The following is a 23,066-nucleotide window of genomic DNA, read 5'->3' on the forward strand; positions in this document are numbered from 1 at the left end:
CTTTGCAAGACTAACAGCTGGTAAAAGCACATGGCTTTATTCAAGTTGAAGGTAATCCTCACACCAATTTCATAGCTATGGCAGTTTTAGTTTAGACTAGGGACTCCAAATCTATTATAATGCTTGGTGCCACAGTGAATTTCACCACATACTCACTCCTGAGCCTGCTTCACCTCCTCAACACCAACAGCTTCTGACACAAGGTATTCCCACGGAGCAAGTCAAACCCAGAGGGGCCAAACAGGCCTTTGCTTTCAGCTGAAACACCGTCCTACTGTCCGCCCCACCTCCCTCTGGGTCACAGCAGCCCCACAGAGGAAAAGCTCCTGCCAGGAGCACAGGCAAGCTGAGAAAGAGGCGGGAGCTGGAGAAGAACAAGGATGGGACAGTGATGGCACAGGTGATGGGCAAGAAGCAGCTGATAGAAATTCTACATAAGAGAGTATCACAGACATGAAAATACTGAGAAAATAATCAGTCAACAGGCACCACTCCTGCTCCTACACACTGCCTGGAAAAGGGGTCTTGGAGACTCTGTAGTGATTGGAGAGGTATTGAACACACTCTGACAAGTATGGTCACCTACAGCACTGGAAGCCATCTCATTCACACCTACCTAATTCTGATTGCTTTACAATGAAAATTGAATTTTCATAACTTCTTAGGAGTATTTTTATTTAGCTTTTTACATCTTTTCTTCCCCACTCAACATTGAATGCATTAGCATTACAAAAAATCCAAAAATGACAGCATTTGAATTTATTGCAAGTTCATCCACATTCTTACAGACTCCCAAGATGATCCCAGAGATTTCTTTCCCAGGATAGCAGATGAAAGTGAAACAAACAAGAACAAGAAAGCTCTGTTCACCTTCCTGTTAAAAACCATGAAATGTTCAGACCTACAATGAATTCTGCTCATCCCCACTGTCACAGAGCCTGATGCACAAACCCCCTCAGCCCCAGCACTGAACACTATTCTGCTCATAACTTTGAGCCCAATTAAAAGATTATTTCACATATACTAACAATTCTGGAAAACACATGATAAATTGGGTCCTTTCACAGGAACAAGATGTTTTCCTTCAAAAGAAAAAAAAAGTAAAAAGATCTATGATCCCTTCCAAGCAGATTCTTCAAAATCTGTTCAGATGAGGCATCCTTTTCTTTTCTTCCAAAAAAAAAAAAAAAAAACCAAAAAAAAAAACCAAAAAAAAAAACTCACCACCAAAATGTCTTCAATTACAATTTTCCTAGAAACAGTGAAAACCATGATTTCTGCTTGTCAAAAATCAGCTCAGTGATAGACTCCTGGCACACTTGAAAGGGTTGTGTATTGCAGAAGTAGAAAACAGCAGCAGTGCTAACCTGAAAAATGTCATGGAAAAAAATTTACATGCAATCTGAATAAAACAACATTGTATAAATATTGATACAATACCTTTTACCTCACCACTTTCCAAAAAATTAAAAAGATAATGGAAATCTGAAAAAACTGATAAATAAGCAGGCTAGCTTAGAGCTACACTAAAGTTCACATCACTATCCTAACAAAATGAAAATCAAAATTCTACTATATGCCTATTTATACTGAGTGACACTTTTGCACCTTAGTGGTCTTTAAGACAGAAAACAGATGTCATAAATGTCTAGATAATTCAGCAAGAAATTGTCTGTTTGTGAACATTTAAAATGCAACCTTTACAGCAGCTCAGGTACAACAGTGTCTCACCAGGCCTGCTGGTCTGCAGATATTTGTATATTTGTGCCCTGCAGAATCTGTTCCCATTGAATAGATGGACCAGAGGATTGCACTGAACTTTACCAGCTGAGAACAGGTGATTCCCTGCACTGGGATTGCCCACACTGCTCCTCTTTGACCTGCACAGAGGGGAGGATGCTCTCAGCCCTTGCAGAGTGACCCTGATCCAACCCCCAGCTAACAGCTCAACAAAGTGATGGAGCCTTCATTTTTGCACTAATGCACAGGGCAGGAGAGGGGTATTTTAACCACTTAAGTGACATTCATGAGTTGCAGGAGTTGAACCAACTCAGATTAAAAGACAGTGAGTCCTTTTCAAACCAAGAATAATCCAAAAAGTATTAGACATATGCTCAAAGCACTCAGAAAAAATATACAGCCTCACAAATTGACTTGAAGGACTGAACAAATTTTAGTATGACAATATGCTCCAGAACAATATGTTCAAAATAAGGGTACTATATATACATATGAACAGCATGAGAATACTAAGAACATATCTGAGGACTTGAGAACAGAGCTCCTGAACAGAAAGAATGAGAAACTGAAACACTGTAGAAACACTGTACCTGGAACTCTAAAAACAAATAAATAAAAATCAGTTTAACAAAGAAGTTGATTAACTAATTTTAACTAATACTTGCTACCCGCTTGTACCTTTCTCACTCAACCACTCTCAAAATAGTGAAGAAAGAAGAAAAAAAAAATCACAGGAATGACACTTCCAATAAAAACATGAAGGATGAGAAAAAGAGAGCAAACAGCAGTACAGGTAGAAGAGAGATGAAAACCACCAGCATGCACCTGAAGTGAGACAGGAGCACTGGGTACAGGCTGCAAGGAACTCTGGCAATGTACAGGAATAACCAAAGAGCAGCAGCAGACAGACAGGCAGGACACCAGAACTGCCCAAGAAGGATGTGTGGAGCAGGACCTGAACTGCTGCAAGCCCTGCAACAGGGCACGGCCAGTGCCACCCTCCCAGCCAAGCACAACGTGCCAGAGCTGTTCCTCCATCCCACCACAAGCCTGCTCCATCCCTCCCTCTGCTGCAAGGCAAGAAACATCCAGCTACATGCACTATTTTATTCCTGTCTGGGGCTAAAGGATCAGCACATGTCTGAGGAAACCTCCTCCCCACCAGCCCCCAGCTCCTGTGATTCTTGGGCACAGGGTTGTGCAAACAGGGGCAGCTTCTCTCCCCCACAACTCCTCCTTCCTCCTCCCCTTCTTACATTCTCTGACAATAATTCCTCAAACAGGAGGTGGAGAAGCTGCAATCTGAAGAGCTGAATATCAGTGTGTACTGCACAAATTCCTACCAAACCAAAAGCTTCTGTAATTCCTGCAGAGTAGCATAACTAGTCTGACAACTGTCAGTATTAACTTAGTATTGAAGCACACTTAAATGCTATAAACATAAACTAACAACTTTTTAAATATACACCAATATACACATTAAATCACTTTATATTAGATCAACATCATATGAGGATCGAATTCAGACATGGTACAAAGAAGGAAATTTTCATTTTAAATGATTCTTGCTTTCTAAGGCTAAATTTGATCCATGCTTGTGAGGACCAGCAGTTGGAAATACGACTGAGAGAAAAAGGTTTAACCACAGGCTCTGCTTTTGACACACTGTGTGCTGTCCTCTAACTCCTAAAGTCCCCGTGTCAGATCTGTGCAGCTGATACTGTTTCACTGCTCATTTTTCTCACAATCAACTTTTAGCTTATTTTGCAGAGCAAATAACACTACCACTAAATCCAGACCAGATGATCCCTGCCAACACTCAGACTCATCACTGTGGGCTGCATTACAGCATGATCTTACACAGCACCATCTTGTTCCTACTTCTAGCATTTATCAATAAATTATTATTTTGATTCAGGAGCTCTTCATGTCTCTCCAGAAGAATGTGGTTTCTTCAATGGATGTTTCTATGGGGCCACTTCTTCCCATATTTATAAACACACCATAACTGCAAGAATCTGCTAGAAAATTGTCTATGCCCTTCATCCTTTAGCCATACTACCATTATGTCTAGACAGGACTACAAAATGCTATCTAAGAAAAAAAACAGTGTCAAAGTATTTATTGCCCAAATAGCCCTTCCACCTGTCCTTTAGAAATAGGAAGCAAATCATTGCCTTGCAAGGCAGTACTGGCCTGTGGACTGCTTCCAAACCATGCTGCCCTGCATGCTCCAACACATTAGTCATGCCTCCATATACAATAAATGAAGTTGCTAATAGAGATACAAAAGGCTGACCGTTAAATAAAAAGGGAGATAACATAGCAAATCCAAATTAGGCTGAAAAAATACCATCTGTTCCAGTTAAAATATCTTCCTCATCTGTATTATCATCAGGAGCTCTCCATTTGTTATTTATTATTTCTAGATACTGTTCCAAATATTAGGAGGTTTGCATAAAAGTCACATTACTTAATTCAAGTACTATTAGTTGTCACCAGAAGTACCAAAGCAAAGTTGGGAGTGATCCACAAGTGACTTTGGTAAACTTCACAAAGTGCAAAGTAATTCTCCCCCCTCCCTTTATAGGTATGTGTACCTATATATACATATATATGGATGGATAAATAATTATAATGGCATAATAACAACTATTGTCAGCATATCAGAGCACCTCATACTGAAAAGTGACCCTTAAGGTAAGTGACCCTTAAATCTAAATGAAAAGCTTGACCTAAAAGAATCACTTCTTTGCACTGGCTAATTTCTCTGCTCTGTGATCACCTGTTTAGGCTTTCATTTGTCACTGCTATTCAAGCTGGGATACTTTATTTACATTTGGCTGCAAGCACTAGGCAGCGGTAAAAGCTGCACATTAATAATGATAATAATAATCAAAATTATCAAAATCAAGCAGTAGCCTTGGATGAAAAGTGCCCATGATCAGAGGAGGTCAGAGAAAGAGCCATACAACCAGCCTCCCACATCTGACTGACAAGAGAACTTACAGTGCTCACTAGCTGGTAATTAAGAGTTTTGACAGCAAGGAAAATGAGAATCCAAATGAATCCTAAATGCTGTGATTCTGGACTAATCATCCCTGTAATGCATCAATAACTTTATTTTGGAGTAGCTACCTGAAAAGCAGTCAAAATTTTCATCATAATTCATTCTATTCTATTAATCAGGTTCTGCCCATTTACTTTTGGTAACTGAAGAGCAGCACATTTGTAGTGCATGAATATAAACACACACCTGAAGTACTTCTGGAAGATCCATCAAAGCAGAACCCCACAAAAGAAAACTTGCTAATTAGTTCCTGAGTTCCTAGCCTCATTTAGTTATAAACCAGGCTATACAACACTGAATTTACATCAAAATCGTAACTAAGATATATCCAGAGCTGTTACTGATCTGACACTGCACTACTTGAGAAAGTTGCTTACACAGGAAAGAAAACTTAGTCTTGGAAGGGATTTAAGGAATCTCAGCAGTAATTTTACACTCTGCACCTAGAAAACTTGAAATTCAGTCCATGAGCTTTTACAGCCACATGCAACACAAGCAGAACTTTTTGCTCACATGACAAGTCACTGCTCTAGCACTGGAAAAGTGCATGAGAAAGTTCAAACCATTATTAATTTCTATTCAGAAAATGTAATTTGAAAGTGGCACTCACATACAAACTTTCCATGCTCACTCCCCCTACTTTTATTAGAAAACTTTATACCTCTAGACTTGCAAACAGAGTAACTCAATGGTGGAAGCATAGCAGTGACTTGGAAAAAGTCCAGACATGCACACATACCTGAGTGTGCATTAAGATGAATGGAGGCAGGACACCTCACGTTACCTCAGGATAAGGGAATACAGACAAGCAGCAGCAGTGAGTACCTTTCATGCTCTCTACACACTTCTGCCTTGCTTTAACTTGTTTCTGTGTCAAAAAATAAGACATTTATAGCCAAGATTAAAAAAAAATATTCTAGACCATTTCTTTTTGTCAGAAGGTATTTCAACTATTAATTATGTAGTTCAAAGATGAAGAGGGAGCTAAAATCATGTTGTAAAAGTACAAAGCAATGCAAAAATCAGTAGAGGCAGCTCTCAAGGATACTTTTAGATTACCATGGTATACAACTGATCAGCTTATATTAAATACTTCTGAAAGACAGACAGCAAGCTGGCCCAAAGAACCAACAGCATGCAAACTGTGAAAGTCTTCCTGCTAACATAAAGCAGGTTTAAGTGGAAAAAACAAAACAAACCAGTTTCAGTAGACACTGAAAATCACAGGACTGAAAGCTGTGACAAACACAGATTTCTCATTCCAAGACTTTACAGGTTGAGAACAACACAAAGATTTGCCTACAGAGACTGAGGGTGTAAGCCCATAGTTTATATACACCACAAGCTTTGAAGTTGAGAGCATCTTTCTTTTAGTATTCTTAATACAGAGGATCATTAAGAAGTAAGAGGTCACATACAGATTACAACCATTTCAGGATCCTTTCAGGCCCCATGACTACTTGTTACCACACTGTACATTCAAAGATGACACATGCTACTCTCCAAACAAAGATCTCACTGCAGCCATGGGTTTGTGCCCATTTGCCTTTCTCCACCTTCCACTTGGCTGGGAGGAGTGAGGAGTTTGGGGCTGGGATCCACCTCTGTTCCTCAACCATGGTGAGCTTGGTGTCTCCAAGCCACATCCTAGAACTGAGTTTCAGCTACCACTGGCTCAAAGGAGGGAAGACAGAGCTATCCCACTGCCATTGCTGCTGGTCAAATTCTCCCCTCTAATTTGTGCCTTAGTTTCTCTAATGCAAAAGGGATAGTACACATCACACATAAAGGCAAGTAAGCTTATTCAAGACTATAAAAGGCTACAAGGTCTTTTTGATACTGCAACAGCAAATTCAGAAATAACTATGATTTTTCCAGGGCTTCTGAAGCAGAACACCTCACCAAAGGCAAATGCACATCTTGAGATGTGAGCAGCTGCTCCAGAAGAGACAAACTAGTTCCTTGTTCTCCTCTCTCTCTATTTTTATACAACCTGATTTTGAGGAAAACATTTGGGTTTTCATTACCACAGGAGGGCAGGAGCATGTAACGCTCCTGTCGATTTCTTCTTGGAGACAGCAGAACAAACAGTGGGAGCTGGAATGCAGAAAGAGCCAAGTCAGAGACCCGGAGCGTGATGGAAACTCAGCCCCAGCAGCGGAGTTAACTGCTTGCTAATGAAGGCGTATGCATCCCATCTGCTGACTGCACAAGAGCTGGAATGGTTTCAAAACCAGCCCAAGACAGACATACCATCAAATATGTGATGTGAATGTTGTGATCCATACTCAGAAGTTTACCCCACGGATTTTGGCAGGGCCGAGCGCCGACCCAGACACACAGGGCACTGAGGTGACAGGACACGAACAGTGCCCTTGTCACACGTTCACTGTCACTGCCCGGTGAGAACAGGAATCCCTCCAGAGGAATTTGTTTATTCATTAATTCTGATTTCAGGAGAAAGTTCTGGCTTGCACCCAGCAGCTAATTGGTTCAATAAACAGCATCTCAGTTTAGAAGAAGAAAACATGATACTACAGTGAGAACATGTAACTGAAACCTCGATAGCTGGGTATGACTTAGGGCTTCTCCAAAGAGCCACCCTGCAAACAGATAAGCTTTAAAAGACAAGACAGGATACAGCCTAAATGCAAGAAATAACCACAAAGACTTATCTGAAAACTTCTTATGGGGAAGAGAAAAGAGAAATTACTACTGTGAAAATGTCCCTAATGATGTCTTAAAACACAGAAAATAAATTTATGGATGAAATGACATCATGGAGGGAAAAAAATCCATCTTGCATTTAAATTCTGAATTACAACTTATAGGTATAATATTTAAACTTCTGTTCACTCCTAGCTAGGCCTGCCACACACAATATCCTATACAGACAGCTGCCAAACAATTTGAGTATTCCAAAAAGCAAATACATAGCCCAGTGTGAAAAACAAATATGATTACCTGAAATCTGTGATCATATCTGCACACTGTCAGAGAGTCCAAAAGACCTGAACAGAGTTACCAAAACAAAATCTGCTGCACTAACACAAGTGCCCAGGTATTTTCATTTGTGCTATTTACTAATATGAATTTCCCTTTTCATGAAATCGACAACTTTAAATGCAATAAAGCCCATGCAACTGTCAGTATTATAAAGTTCTCTTTACTAAGCAATATTTTTGGTTTGTAAGTACTGAACAATAGCCATCAGATTTGAAGAACTATTAGAAAAGTAATTGTCACAATTTAACATATTAACAAGAACATTTGAGCTGAGGTTTCATTTAACCCATACATCCCTTCAAGAAGAAATTTGTGCAAATCACTCCAAATTATGCATATTATATATCCTTGGCTTTAGACCCTTTGATTGTACAGTCATTTTCTCTACATGTACCATTTTTAAAAGTCATGTACTCTAAGTACTACATCAGAAGAAACAGCAAAATGGGATTTCATGGTAAACCCTTCATATTCTGCTATGATCAGCATTTTGCAGGACTACACAGATGAATTCTCTGTTAGCCCTCCACTTCCTTGTTTAGGAGGCCACTTTTTGCACTATTTCTTTTTATAAAGATCTATTTTTGACTGCAGTGGACTTTTGTTTACATATTAAGCCACCTGATGCCTCCAGGAGACATATAGTTCGCTAGTGAAGTCATTTTCTCTCTGCTGCACACAGTAACTCCATGTAACTACAGGCTTCTAAACAGGAGTTGGTATTTGCAGCAATCTGCAAAAGACTCCTGGCTGTGAGTTATCCCTTGGAATTAAAAGAAATGCATAGTTCTGCTTTTCTGCAGCAGAGGGGGAAGGGGAATATAACAAAACACAAAACTCCAACACCACAATTTCAGAAACACAACTTCTCATCTAATGAAGAGAATAATGATTGCTCCATTTTTTCTTTGCCTTGGTCAGCTGCAGGTTGATTGGGGGGGTGTTGAGTTGGAGAGAAGCACTGAGAGAGATTACAAGGTGTTCTTTTTTTAATGAGGATGCAATGATGCTGGATTAGGTCTAACACAAACAAAAAAGAAAGACTGAAGCTAAGAGTCTGAACCTTTCCATAGCACAATGCACATTACTCAGCACCTGCAGTTGCACTGAACACAGAGCTTTAGCTAATTATCTATAGATTTACTACAACCTTCACTACTGTGCAATATAAGCTTTAAGTTGTGACACACTGAATAGGTTTATTTTGTTTATAAAAGAAAAGTGTATGCAACAGTTAAGAAATAGTAAAAAAGCTTTTGGGTTTTTTTTTGCTCTGAGCCTTTTGACACAAAATGAGTATTTCCTCCCAGGACAATTCTCAATAACCACGATTAATGCTGTGCATTACAAAACAGATTATAACTTTCAGCATCAAAACAATTTACAACAGTCAGGAATCTTATTATACAGGAGACTGGACAGTTCACATGCTACAATTACACACACCACCATTACTGGCAGTCACAGCACAGAAGCCTCATAACAAAGAGAAAGCAAAATCCCCTATTTGCCAAGATTTAAATGGCTGGGGCACAGGGAAGAGAAAGGAAAAGGAAAAGGGAGAAATCTGACTCCCCACAATCATTGCTGCACCTCAGCTACAAACAAATATCGGGCTCTGGTTGTTTTGGCTGCCAGTCAGGTATTTCTTCATAAAAGTCATAAATATACTTACTTTTCTTCCCAGTCAAGACAACATGCCAGACCAATGGATTGTTCTGACCATTCAAACTGTCATGAAATAACTCCTCAATTTCTGATTTATTACTAATTCCTATTAGGATGGAGACATTGAAAACACAGATCTAAATACAACTGCAAATCCTGAGGTGGTTTTGCCATATTTCTTGATGTACTAAACTAACATTATCTGTAATATCTAATAGGCAATTAAAATCCATATATATCTGTACATTAAGTATAGATGCACTATAGCTTAGTGTCCACAGGTATTGGGGTTTCAAGATTATTTTTATGCTTTCTCATAACATTATTTAACCTTGCATTTTCATGCCCATCACTATAGTTATTCTAAACTTCTAATAGACACAATTTTTTGACAGGATAAGTGTTAAAAGTACTGTATTATAATAATACATATGCTGTTTGCAACACTACACAGAATACTTCATATGCAAGTGAATCATCCATCATCATACAGAAGTCCTAAGTAAATTCAGGATTCCTACAATGCTATCAGTTACTGTTTCAGAAAACAGTTTCTGTAATTTTTAATTCTTACAACAAACTCATTCTGCATATCCTTAACCTGAATAAGTCATACTGCTTTAATTTGTGTGCAAACAAGTGGAAGAGTGACAAGCTACTAACATCAGATATATTAAAAAAAACCCTAACATGTGATTTAAACATACCTTTCTTGCTGCAGTTTTCATACACGAAAACACATAACACAGAGTGAACTCTAGGATTAAAACAGATTAGCCAAAAAATAGAAATACTAGTTTCATGTACTACCATTCCCAAAATCTGACACACTGCATCAATAAAAAGTCTATAGCCACAAGAAAAGCTGCATTCTCTGATGATTTTAAAAAGTCTCTGTGCATCTATTAATCACTAAGAGTCAAGTACGTGATACTAATCACTGCTCTGTTTAACAACTCTGTAAAGCAAACTTTTGACAGACAGGTGATGGCAATCTGCCACCGGTTCCCAAAAAGAGTGTCTGCTTTCAGTCACATCCCTGTATCGACACTTTCAGTAAGTCAACAAATGTTTCAGCACCAAAACAACAGTGGCACAACGTTTCACATTCCTTATGTAGGAAATATTCTCACAGACCTCCATAGGATTTCTGGAATTAACGCAAAACAAAACCTCAAGCAAACATGTTTTGCAACCCCAAATATAGTGAGTTTAGAAATAGTTGGTGAAAAACTGCTAAAGCTTGAAATTTTTTTGCCTCCAAGTGCATGTATCAACCTGTGGGCTGAAAGGAGTGGGAGACTAGAACATAGCTAAGTTAAAATTGCACCTCATCACAAACAAGCCTCACTATTTAACAGGGATGCACTTCAGAACCCCTCTCCAAAGCAATACCAACCACGAACAAATCTGTGCTACAGAAAGAACCTATTTTAAAGCCCAGCAGTCAAAGCAGTGAGTGAATTGAGATGTGCTGCAATATTTATGCAGCCATTCTAATGCAAATGCGGAAGGTATTAGAAAGGCGATTTGCATTGGTGCACAGCCCCTCCAGTCAGCGCACAATGCCGACAGAAAGAACAATTAGGATGCATGCATAACAAAAAGCCTCCGACCACAGGGTAGGCAGGTCCACTGAACCGGATACAATATCCACGGGATCCACAGGGCTCCATGGAAATCCTGCCTGCTGGATCGCAGCGCACCTCGGGCTCACACTCGGAATGTGAAGCGTCCCTGGGCACAAAAGCACGGAGAGGATGAGCACAGCAAAGGTGAGAGCAAGCTACAGCCAACTCCGTGCGAGCACCAGCCTCATGTCTCACAAGAGAGCACAGCTCGGTCCCCAGGGCTGCTCCTCCCGGCAAAACCCCCCACCGCTGACACACAGCAGCAAACTTTCAACTTGGCTCAAAAATAGTACACAAAAATCGGGGACGTACTTTCCTGTGGCAAAAAAAAAACCACCAAAACTCTCTCCAGCACTGATTGAGTCAGGTGTGCAAACCAGGATCTAGTGCACATCCACTCTGAGAACAGACTGTGCTTTCGTAGAGAAAGCAAAAAGCAAACTAATAGACTCAAGTATTTACCTTTTTTTTGCAACATGTACACCTTAATGTAAAACAATACTAAAACAACCAAGTACACAGGCAAGCCAGATTGTTTTAAAAAGTTCTTTGACCATACATCCTAGTATTTATCTACACCAATTCACAGCCTCTTAATAAATCCTCACAGCAGTCAGCATGTCTGCAATTATATGATGGGCTCTCTCATTTCTCTTGTGGAGCAATACAGATAAAGAACCGCTTAAACTGCGACAATCTTAAAACTGTCTAAAATCACCACACGGCACAAACTCACTTTTTTTAAAGAAATTTGAAACTGTCCACAATTTCTATACAAAAGATACTTTACCTGGAGGTTAACAATGGGAAAAAAATCTTAGTAATTAAAATTCCCTTTTCATCCAGAGACCTGAATATCCTGAAAATGCCTTTATTGAACCAAGTTTGATGTTGGAGAATTCCCAGATTTGTAACAGTACGTGATGTGTATTTTGCAACAGAGTCAAGGCAAAGCAAGGCAGCAAAAAAGCGAATTACGGTCAATGGTTAATACAGCAAACATTACCTGGCTTATTATATCAACCTGTTACATTTTATCCATTTTGTAACACAGCAAGACCACTGTATCAAACAGACTAGACCGCGTCGGCCAGTACAGTTTCCGGAAAACGAGAGTTCTTTTTATCTGTACCATCAGTTGTAACTGGCTTTTTAATCTTCTCTACTGCATCCTCCCCAGCCCTCTCACACACACACAAACCCACCAAAAAGCGAGAGGCAGAAATATCTCCTCTGAGAGGCAGCTGCAAGCAGTAAAAAAAAATACAAGGTAATACGACAACAGAGCGAGAAGCAAGCTTCACTTCAATTAAAAGAGCAGCCACTGAAAAATAAAATCCAAAGCAATGAGCCTTGAAGCGTTCTGGGTGGGAGATGCCACTGGCCGCGCTGAACGGGAGGGTATGGCGGGCTGGACATGAGGACAAGGCAGCAGCTTTTCCTGCATCCAGGAACAGCACAGATACCCCAAACCCAGGGGCTGGGGAGGGCAGGGGCAAGGTGGGCACCGGGGACAGCCTTCCCAGGGGCTGTGGTGGGACACGGGAAGGGACAACGCTGCCTTCCCCTTCTGCACACAGAAGTTTTCATCTTTCCTCAGACATGAAGGAGAACCTGCTCCTACAAAGACATGGCTCCTTCCTAGCACCCACCCCAATTCTCCACAGTGATATTGTGGAACCACTGAGGTCTCTTAAGGCAGTTTTATTTCCTTGCTACCATACTAAACCCTCCCAAAACAGAGCTTTGTTATTTACTGCGTTTCCTCAGCCTTGTGAAGAAGGGATCACAGAATGCGATCCTTATTTCAAACGTGCAGAAGATGCTTTGACAGCCCTAATTCAATTACCATGCATGAGCACCGTGCCCACACACAAACATCTACATCCACCTATTTCACGGGTGCTGGACACAGCTGCCGGCTCAGGGTGACAAGCCAGGACTGCCACACACACGCTGCTCCAGCAGAAACATGCTTTTCTAGAAAGCCACAGCCAAGTCACAATCAATCCAAGGGGTTCCTAAAAGGCACATGCACAGCAGTGATCTTCCGAGCAATTAATCTCTGTGCACGGGCTAACAGCGCGGGGAGACAGCTGGAGAAAATATTCCTCGTCTGAAGGAATCCCTTCAATCACACAGAATTCCTGGAGGAGAATACACCCGTCAGTGCGATTAAAGTGTCAACATAACAAAGGAACGCCCCTCCCAGCACCTCCTGCCTTACAGATATGCCACGCTGGAAAGGAAAAACTACACCAGGAAAAACTACACCGGGAACTGCAGCTACTCACAACCAGAACTGCTCATGGACCCTCCCTTGCCATCACCGCAAACAAAAAACGCTGAGGATTGTTTCTAGAAAGAGCACACAGAGGGATGTGGAAGAAGACAGCATCCTCTTTGAGGATCCCTCAGCATTCCTCAAAGGAAGGCTGTGGACACAAGGAGAGCTTTGTCTGGAATCATCTTTGTGCATTACAAGGTTACATATAAAATTAGTTTTGCCTAATATACATGCTTTGCCTTGCCACACGTACAGAAATGCTGATGGCCGACAAACAGCCTCAAATTAAAGGAACACGGCTTCAAATTAGGAAAATTATCTCCCATTTTACTCATCCAGAGCAAGGAATAATGACATAGAAAACAAAATAGTGAAACCCAAAACATTCAAGGGGAATTAAGATGATAAGGGTGTTACTAAAATTAAAATGTATGCACAGTAGTGTAATAACAAATTCAAAAGATACTGTAAATCTTTCCCAAAACCAGATTAAGTTTATATCAAGATCACCATACAACATATGCCTGAAATATGGCTGTAAATAAGCATGATTTAATTTGACCACCACCTACTTTAAGCCCTTGATTTTATAAAGGGAAGTATAACATAATGATTAGTGATTAAAAAAAAACAACAACAAATCAACACAGACAGTTTAGGAGGTCAAAGGAACAATATATAAGGTCAAACATGCAAACAAGAAAGAGTAGAAAATTAAGACCCCAAAAGTGATTACCAAAACCATCTCAACTTCTATTCTGACAGTCAAAAAAATCTCCACCAAATACTGCAGCAACGACAATACACACAAATACAACTCCTCAATCATTAATATTCTGCCTCAAAAGTCTGCACATGTGCAGAACTCAATGCTTCCACAGTCCCATCTCAAAAACACAACTTACAGATTACCAGTGCTATTTCAGCACTTCACAATTGTTTTCTCATACACGGTGACGTTTTATTCCGTGTCCATACCTGCTCCTAAATAGGATGGACAAGTGAAGCAGCAACACAGTTTCACCAAACTTCAGTTCTGCTGAATTGCTGTGCAGCTCACGCCCAGTCGCAATTTTAGTCAAGGCGGCCGTTCACCTTACTAAGGTTACTACAGCTTTTGAAGCATTTCCTAGGGAAAGACACGAACAGCTCAGTGAAGACGCCTTCTACAGCCACAAATATACGCGGGAAGCTGTCACACCGCTTTTCTCTGTCACACCTCTCTGTTTTAAATACCGGGAAAATCACCTGGCTAGACAGGAAGGCGACGACTTTTGAAACGAGGTTCTGTCTCTGTGGCTCCATCAGAACTGCCACAATAAATACATGGGGTGAAACAGGAAAAGAGCCTCACGCCTATGCGAGAGGGTGGAGGACGCACTGACACGGGCAGAGGCAGCGCTAATCATTACCCGCACGCCGGTAATCATTACCCGGAGCGCCGCCGCCACTACACACACGCCAGTTCGCTTCAATTTCTCCGTGCCAGCTCCCGGCACCGAGAACTGGCGGCGGGGAGGAGAGGTGAGGCTGTAAGACGGAGCTTCCTCCTTTCTTTTTGTTGTTATTGTTGTTGTTGTTGTGGCGGTCGCTGCCATCGCCCGGCAGCCCCTCGGCCGAGCCCCGCGGGGGCGATGGCCGCCCCCGGCCCGTTCCGTTCCGCCCCACCTGCGCCGGGCCCCGCGGACCGGGCGAGGCAGCCCCGCCGGGGCGGGCACGGGCTCCCCGCCGGCCGCCCCGCCGCCCCCACCTGCGCCCCGGCCCTCCCCGCCTTTGTGCCCGCGGCCTCCCGCCGCCCCCGGCCGCCGCCCGCTGTCAGCCGCCGCCCGGCCGAGCCCCCCGGCCCGCCCGCCCCGTACCGTGCGGCTCCGCCATCCTCCCGCGGCGCGCTCGGCACCCGCTCCGCGCCCGGCCCTGCCCTGCCGGCCACCGTCTGTGCGCACCGAGCCGTCACGGGACCGCCCGCCCACGGCCCTCCCGCGGCTCTCGGGGCGGGCCCGCTGAGCGCGGACACCGAGCGCTTCCAGGTTACGGCGGAAGCGCCGCGTTGCCCGTGGCGACGGCGGGAGCGGGGCCGTGCGGGGCCGTGCGGGGCCGTGAGGGCCGGAGCCCGGGCCGGCTCCCCGCGGGGCTCGGCGCGGCTCCCCTGCGCTGTCCCATGGCGGTCCCCGGGTGGATGCCCGGCCCCGCACACCCCGTTGAAAGCTGCCGTCGGGCCAGCGCTGCGGGGATGTCCCCGGCGCGGAGGGCAGCCCGTAACTCGGTCGGTGACCCAGTGCCGTTCACTGAAGTGTTACAGCAAACAGGAGGTGTTTTCCTGCCGTTCCAACAGCTGCATGGCGAGCTGGCCCCAGCGCAGCCAGGAGCGGGAGTTCTGGAGGGATGGCCGCTGTGGAGCGGCTCTCCTCAGTGCTGGACGCTCAGGGCACAGCTCCTGCTGCAAGGCGCCTTCAGCCGCTGACACTCCGCCAAAGAAATGGACACGGGCACCGCGACATCCCCGTGCCTCCTTTTGCGACAAAATCGGGACCATCCGCAGCTGGCAGCCAATGTAACCTCGGACCAATGTGCTGACTCTTCTTCCTGTAGCAGACAGCTCAGGCTAAGCCCAAGCAAGCTGCCTTTGCAAGGGATACCAGAGGGTGACAACCGCACCTCTGTGTAAACAAATATACCCGAGTGTGACAGAGCACCTGCCATCAGTCGCCCTTTCATTTCAGGATGGGCTTTAAAAGCAAATTCCTTGACGACTTGTTATAACAGATCTTTCAGTATTTTGCTGAGAAAGGTTTAGCTTTTTGATGCTAAGTTCTCAGGTGGTTGCAATCAGTTCCCCTTTCAAGCCTTGATGGATTCTGCACTGCAGTAGCATCTTAAATTTATAATTTCTAAATACGTTCAAATTAATAGGAGTCTACTAATTGATCTCAGTACTTGCTAGTCTGGACTGGGCCCACAGGCTCATGTTCAGCAGCTACTTCAGCAGAATCAAAACCATGAGTGGGAGCCACATCAGATAGTCAGATCTGAGTATCCGCTATTTCCATCAGATTTTTTACAACTTTTGGCAATCATCTGACTGGTTTCAGCGAAACAAGGCTATTCACATTCAATTATCAAATACCAAAATTCTGCCAATTGCCTTTGTGCGAGTCTTTGGCAAACCAGACAGTTCAATGTGGTTATGTGGGCTTTTCCTAATAAATGCTGGACAGCATTAAAAGCAGAATTGGCTTTTTTAGCATATTGGGTCACAAGACAGAAACCAGTTGAAATTTCCTAGTGGCAATATTTCTTACAATGACTGGATGTTTATTTGCTGTTATTAATCAGTAAAACTTCATTGTGGACTGTGCAGGATCCTCTACAAGACATGGAAATACACACTGCCTTGAGAGCTTGGAGTCTGAAAAAAATGTTTCTTGTGTGAGTTAATTGAACACAGTCATTTGCATTTGCATAGTGTTGTAGGGAGGATCTGAATGTTTTGTCATGTACCTTTACATTTCTCAGGCCCTTTGTGTGCAAAGTGTCACTGCCCAGTTGCCTTAGCATTGAAATATTTACCAAGGATATGTGCTACATGTGCTCTGGTTCTGTTGGAGAGTCTACTTCTGCTTCCACTCACTTTGCTTTAAAAAATACTATTTGAAATCTAAAGAAATGTTACTTTATACTCAAAACCCCTGATTTGTTCTGAAAAAGCTGATATAAAGCAGAGCAGGACAATTGTCACAAGAGATAAATCAGCCAAGAAATTTACACTGCTAACTCCACCCTTCTGCTGCAAATCCTTAAATGTGTCATATGAGATTAGACTGATACTATGGCAATACTTGTGCCAACAATCAGAACTAACAGACATTTTTGCAAAGGCAGAACTCATGCATGAAAGATTTGTTTTTAATCTGCCCAAATGGAGTAGGTAAATTTATACCCTCCTACTGGATGCTGGAAAGCTCAGCTTGGAAAGAGTTGGAAAGCTCCAACCTACTCCCAGTCTCCATCAGCAATGTTTGTCCCCAGATCTCATGGGCACAGACCTGTCCCAGAGCAGAGGGTGAATACAGGAGCTCACAATCCTTACAAGCATTAGTGAAGGGTCTCTCAGGATCAGGAGACTGTTGTCCCAGAAACCCCACAGGACTGTACATGGGCCTTGAACTATTGCCATCCACACTGAAACGAGCAGGAGGAGAAATATAATTAAAGAGCATTTCATAACCTGCATGGTTCTGAATTAAGGTTTCACTAGCAATTTCGTTTGGACATTGCCTAACTTTTAAAGGCTTGGCTTTGCAACATTCATAGTGTTCCTGTAACACCTGTAGCATTTCCTGTGCTCCTGAAAAGGACAGCTGTTGGTGCAGGCTCATGCAGCATCACAGCACCTCCATGGGCCATCAGCTGGGTGTCCCCACCCTTGTGTGTCCAGCACAGACTTCTCCTTTTACTGAAAGTTACAGCAGCAGTGGCTGTTATCCTCCATCCAGACCAGCAGCAGAGAGGGATGAGTGTTGGAATTTGGATTATTCAGTGGATTCATAAGACCATTCCTAAGGCTATTTAGTATTTACACAGTTGTCTCAAGCATGTTTCTACAAAACAGTGTGATTAGGAGCTGGGTCTTACACAATGAACTAAAATAAAGCAATTAATTAGTTAAGCTTGCTTAAGCCGACCACAAGATCAATCTAGCAACTTCAGAATCATCTTTGACCGAATTCAGATACCTCTGATATATAGTCCCACTTGCCTTTTCTTAATTTAATGGCTGCCAGACTAATGAATTGACCCTTTCTCCCTCGGTCATGTGGCCTTTTCACTGCCTCCTCCCAGCTGTAAAATTCTTGTCATCCAACTGCCCGACAGCCTGCTCTCCTCCTCCAGGCAGGCAGCTGCTGCCTCAGCCAAGGACACTCAGCTCCAGTGGTTTCTGTGCTGCTGCTGCTGGGGCAGGCAGCACAAGAGGCAAATTCTTTGCTGGCTGAGCCAACATGAAGCCCAGCCTCAGGGAAGCTCTGTTCCACTTCCAGCTCTGCAAGTCAGGATGTCCCAGCAGGCAGAGCCCATGGTGCCCCTCTCCACCCACACACCCCCTGCTCTGCCCCGTGTGGGGCTGCTTCCCACAGCTCTCCCCTGCTACTCCATTCCCTCCCTGCTGCCTGTGCCCCACCTCCACTCTCAGACTTGGATCACCTGGTCCTTCCCCAGACTGTCCCTCCTTTCCTAATCTCCAATAGCACCTCCAGCTTTGGTTCCCCATGCCAGGTCCTAGTCCAGTCTCTTGCCTGGTTCTTCATGTCACTGCCTATCCCCTTGACTTTCCACTCTCTTCCTTCTTCTTTCCTTGTACTGAAGTTCTGCTGTGCCTTCTGTCTGCCAGTTCCTTGCCAACCAGTCTCAACATAAAACTCTAATTCCCAGTTGTCCTTCCTTCCTTCCTTCCTTTCTTCCTTCCTTCCTTCCTTCCTTCCTTCCTTCCTTCCTTCCTTCCTTCCTTCATCTCAGTCTCTACCACTGTCATGTCTCAGATCTCAAAATTTCACACTGGATTTTGCCTTCCTCTCATCTACACCCCAGTCTATGTAGACCTTCCTGACACATCCTATTCCTTTCCCTTGAATTGTCAGTTTACCAGAAGTTTGGCTTCAGTCTCTTGGCCAAGGGTTGCAAGGGGTTTAGTTATTCTGAGGGATAGAAGCATCTTTTGAAGGCTGATGGCACAACAAATCCCACTTAATTTTGTGAGTACCATGCCTATCATGGAAATAGTGAATGCCTTTGTCATTCTTTTCTGTCTCCCCCTCGAATGGCACCTTGGCTCCACTGCCTTTATTATGAGTAGACAAAAACTGGGAAGGCTGGACCACTTGGCAGAAGGGGAGCGAGGAAGGCACAGAAACCAAACCTGGAGGATGCACATGGAGGGTCAGAGCCCTTGTCAATGTCTAGAAGCTGATCCTCAGTGCAGTGGCTGACACCAAGCTATGTCCCATTGAAATCAGACTCTGACCCCCCAGAGCAAAAGCTTCTGCTTGGGGCAAGATGTCTTTGCAATACAAAGAAGGATGCAAAGAAGGGGAACCTCAAGATGTGGTTCTCTGTTGAAGGACTACAGTACAATAAGATGTTGCTATTTTTACTGTCACTTCCTTTTATATATTCAGGGCCAGGTCTGCTTACTTGAGTGACAAGAAGTTATTTTTCCTTTTTCTCCAACTGTTTTTACAAAGCAAATGTATGATAAAAGGACAGAGTATCTATGTTCTCAAACACAAGCAGCACGATTTAGGATTTTAGAACTACCATGTAAAAACTCATTCTGGTACTTCCAGCTTCTACTTTCCACTCATTAGCCACCTATCCATGTCTGTTAGCAATTTTTAAAAAGGCTTCCTAGTTCTTACCAGAACTCTTCCAGGTGGAAAGACAGGACATATCAGCACACATCCAGAATGTCATGCATGAAGTTATTTTCTTATTTACCTGTATGAGCACAAACTTTTTTCAGTATGTGCTGTGTCCTAACTGTCCCAAGGCCAGCAGCTCTTCAGTTTGTTGAGAGCAAGGGAAAACTGCAAATCCAGCAGGCTATCAAGCAAGCTAATCTTCAATTATACAAATGGAGAGTCAACCAGTTCAAACAATTTATCTTTCAAAGTCAACACAACAAACAACAGAAACAAGCAAGAGCTTTTTCATTCACAACAGACAATAAACTGTATTTTTTTAGTGTAGCTATTCTAGACAGGATAGTAACAGCTGTTAGAAACTCCTATTTTCCTCTGCAGTGAAAGACAGGGCAAATTAAAGGCTTCAGTTGCCTGTACTTTGAAAGGGGAAAAAGGCCAGAATGAAAACTCAGTTAAACTGAAACAGATGCTGATTATTCCAGCTCCAGTCAGGACAACCATGAAGAAACCAACCTTTCTTCATTTAATTTTCCTTTCTGGTACTTGCAAGTCCATTTCTGACATCCCAGGGTAACTCAAAAGGACAAAACAGGATCCAACAGGACTCCCTGTGCTCTGGTAGACAAGCTTTCTTAACTTTGGTCTGCAGCACCTGAATTTCAGTAGGTAGTGTGCCTTCCAAGTGTGCCTAACCACATCCAGGTCTAGTATAACTCCCACAACTAAGGGGCAAGAGGGGATGAGTATTCTCAAAAGTGAGTTTAAATCTACAGAAGTTGAGCTTCCTCTGTAGTCAGTAAGATAAGCCCAGTGCTTAGGCACTCTGAATCACATTCTGAAGAAATCACTTTTTCCATTGACCTCATGCCGACCCTGGGGAGTTGAGCTTTCCAAGGGAAAAGCCACTTCCTCCCCAGGAAAGTGCATTCAAGTCTAAGTGGCCCTGGGTTCACCAGCTTTTCACATGGCTCACGAGCTGCTGGAGTGCTGTAGGTCTGCGCCTGCAGGTGGTACAAGGCATCTCCTACCATTGTACCTGTTTCCCTTGGCTCTCATGGCAGCCTTCTAAAAGAGGCTGGCACCAGTACTGTGGTGTGGCTCAGATTTCATTTGCACTGCATGTTGTTTCATGCCTCCAGAGATCCCTGCAGATTAGTACCAGGCTGACTGGAATGGCACGGTGCGCAGGAATGCGAGGGCAGCCCAAGCTTTTCTCTGCTCAGCTTCACACAAGGGCATATCCTGACTCCATTCCACATAAAAGAGGGAGCAGGCTTCCACCTCCCTGCTCTGATCCTCCTGCTCTCAGCAGCCACGAGAGTGGCAGTGTAGCCCCTCCTTGTGAGACAGAGCCTGACCACAGCCAGTTCTTGACTGGATCATTTCAGCTGATAAAGGTGTGAAGCCGAAGGAAGGAGGCTCACAGTAGCCAAGAAAGGGGAAAGGTCTCTGGCAATGGTGGCTCCAGGAAGGCAGAACAACTTTATTGCAGCCTTTTTTGAGATTGCTGTAAACACCTCACCTGTGTCCTAAAAGTGGCTGGGAGTGGCAGCACGTCCATGCTGAGCTGTGTGAAACGGCCGCCCCTGCCCAGGCACGTATCACTGCCAGCAGGTTAACCCAGGCCACAGGCACAAGCAGTTTTCCTTGGGATTACAGCTTGTCGCTGCTGCCAGCCCTGCTGCCTGAAATGTGGAAGAAGATGAAGATCAGCTGAATAGGGGAGTCTCCAGGAAGACAAACAAACACAACCCTCATTCGCATTCTCACAATCAGAAAAATATTCCTTAAGAGTGACCCAGGAAGAAGAAGTTGAGTTTGAATAAAATATTTGCCTGTTGGTCTTAATAGCTGCAGCTCTATTATTTTCTCTTCCTCTTCAGAATGCCAGCAGGGATTGAGTGCTGGAGCCAGGGATGTATTTCCTGAAGGGTGACAAACAGCAATAAAGCCTAAAGTCAGTTCCACACTGAAATTCTTACATAAATTGCTCCTTCCTGAAGAAAAGAGACGGCTGAAAAATAAAACCAGAAAGCAGCATGAAATAAGTAATCCTACAGTTCAGTTACAGGAAGTGAAAAGAACAACCCCAAAAATCAGTCAAGGAGCACACCTGTAAAGGGGGGTTTCAGCTGAGGATTTCTAAATGAAACCCTGAAAACTAAATCATTCAGGTGCAGATAGATCTTCCAAAAGGACACCATTAAACTCCTTCTGCCCAGAGCCATGAAAACTAGAGCAGAGTGCCAACAACCCTAATGTTTACTATTATTGTGGTGTGCAGCAGAGCCTTGATCTTTGTGTGGGGGGCTGCACAAGAAGAGTGTTCTGATTCAGAGGCTGAAAGCAAAGTGTAAGACCAGAAAAATGACACATATTTGTCACAGGCACAGGGAGCATGAGAGAAGAAAGGCAGCCAGAGAGTTGCCAGATTTTTTTATAGGCCATACAGACAATGAGTGTCAGAGAGAGCTCAGAAAGATTATTTTTCCAACACACATTATTAAGAGCCTGGTAGCAAGGCCGGGAAGAAGCACAGAGATGTTAGAAATGGCAGCAGGTAGGCAGTGGAACTGGTCATCACAAGCTGATATCCCAGTAATACTCTGGAACAGATGAACAGGGATGGGCTGGGGAAAGATGGGTCTTGAAGAGGAAGGAGCAGCAAAGAGAGAAGGGCTAAGAACAGTCCTGCATTGTGAGGACAAGGGCTTGGTTATCCAAGAGTTTTCTTTCCCTCTCTTGTTTCCCAGGGGGAGGAGCGGTGTTTCAAGGGAGAATAATACAATTGTTTCACTGTGTTGAGAGATTTATGGTTTGACTTTACCATGTGTTAAAATATTGATTCTCTTTCTAACATATGCTTGAGATATTGACAATGGTTTTTTTCTCTCTAGAAGACTGACTTCTGCAAACAAAAGGTGGGACTTGACGGTAGGATGCGGCGAGGATGGGTAAAAACAAAGTGATGTAAGAGAAGCACAAGTCTCAAATTTCTTCCACTCAATTAAATAAAGATAGCAAGAGAGACACAGAGCAGTGTGTGGTGGTGAGAAGCTGGAATAATTAAACAATAATCTGACAGACGGTGCACTTACGGGCAATTACAGCAAGCCTCTGCTGGCACTCCAGGGCACGGGGCCAAAGACTTAAGGGATTCAAACCACACAAGTAGAGCAGTAACCTCCTAGAAACGCCAGTGCAGAGCATTTGGCTGAGGAGCCCAGAATGGGACTTACATGGAGCCA

The 23,066-nt window shown here is 43.5% G+C and overlaps 1 protein-coding gene across 2 annotated transcripts in view; it reads right to left on the minus strand.

Moving 5' to 3' along the window:
• The window catches only part of SHOC2 (SHOC2 leucine rich repeat scaffold protein), a 63,080-nt gene extending 47,730 nt beyond the window's left edge, over positions 1-15,350 (minus strand). The window contains exon 1 of one of the 2 annotated variants that reach the window (XM_054276913.1): positions 15,262-15,350. The gene's annotated coding sequence lies outside the window, so the exon portion shown is untranslated. Of the gene's footprint in view, positions 1-14,380; positions 14,476-15,261 lie in introns of those variants that run through there. The other variant, XM_054276914.1, reaches the window with a different exon arrangement.
• Positions 15,351-23,066: the final 7,716 nt, after the last annotated feature.

The sequence above is a fragment of the Melozone crissalis genome, unplaced genomic scaffold (assembly GCF_028551555.1).
Source record: "Melozone crissalis strain CALT ecotype California unplaced genomic scaffold, PUWL_Pcris_2 ptg000019l_1, whole genome shotgun sequence".
Lineage (NCBI taxonomy): Eukaryota > Metazoa > Chordata > Aves > Passeriformes > Passerellidae > Melozone > Melozone crissalis.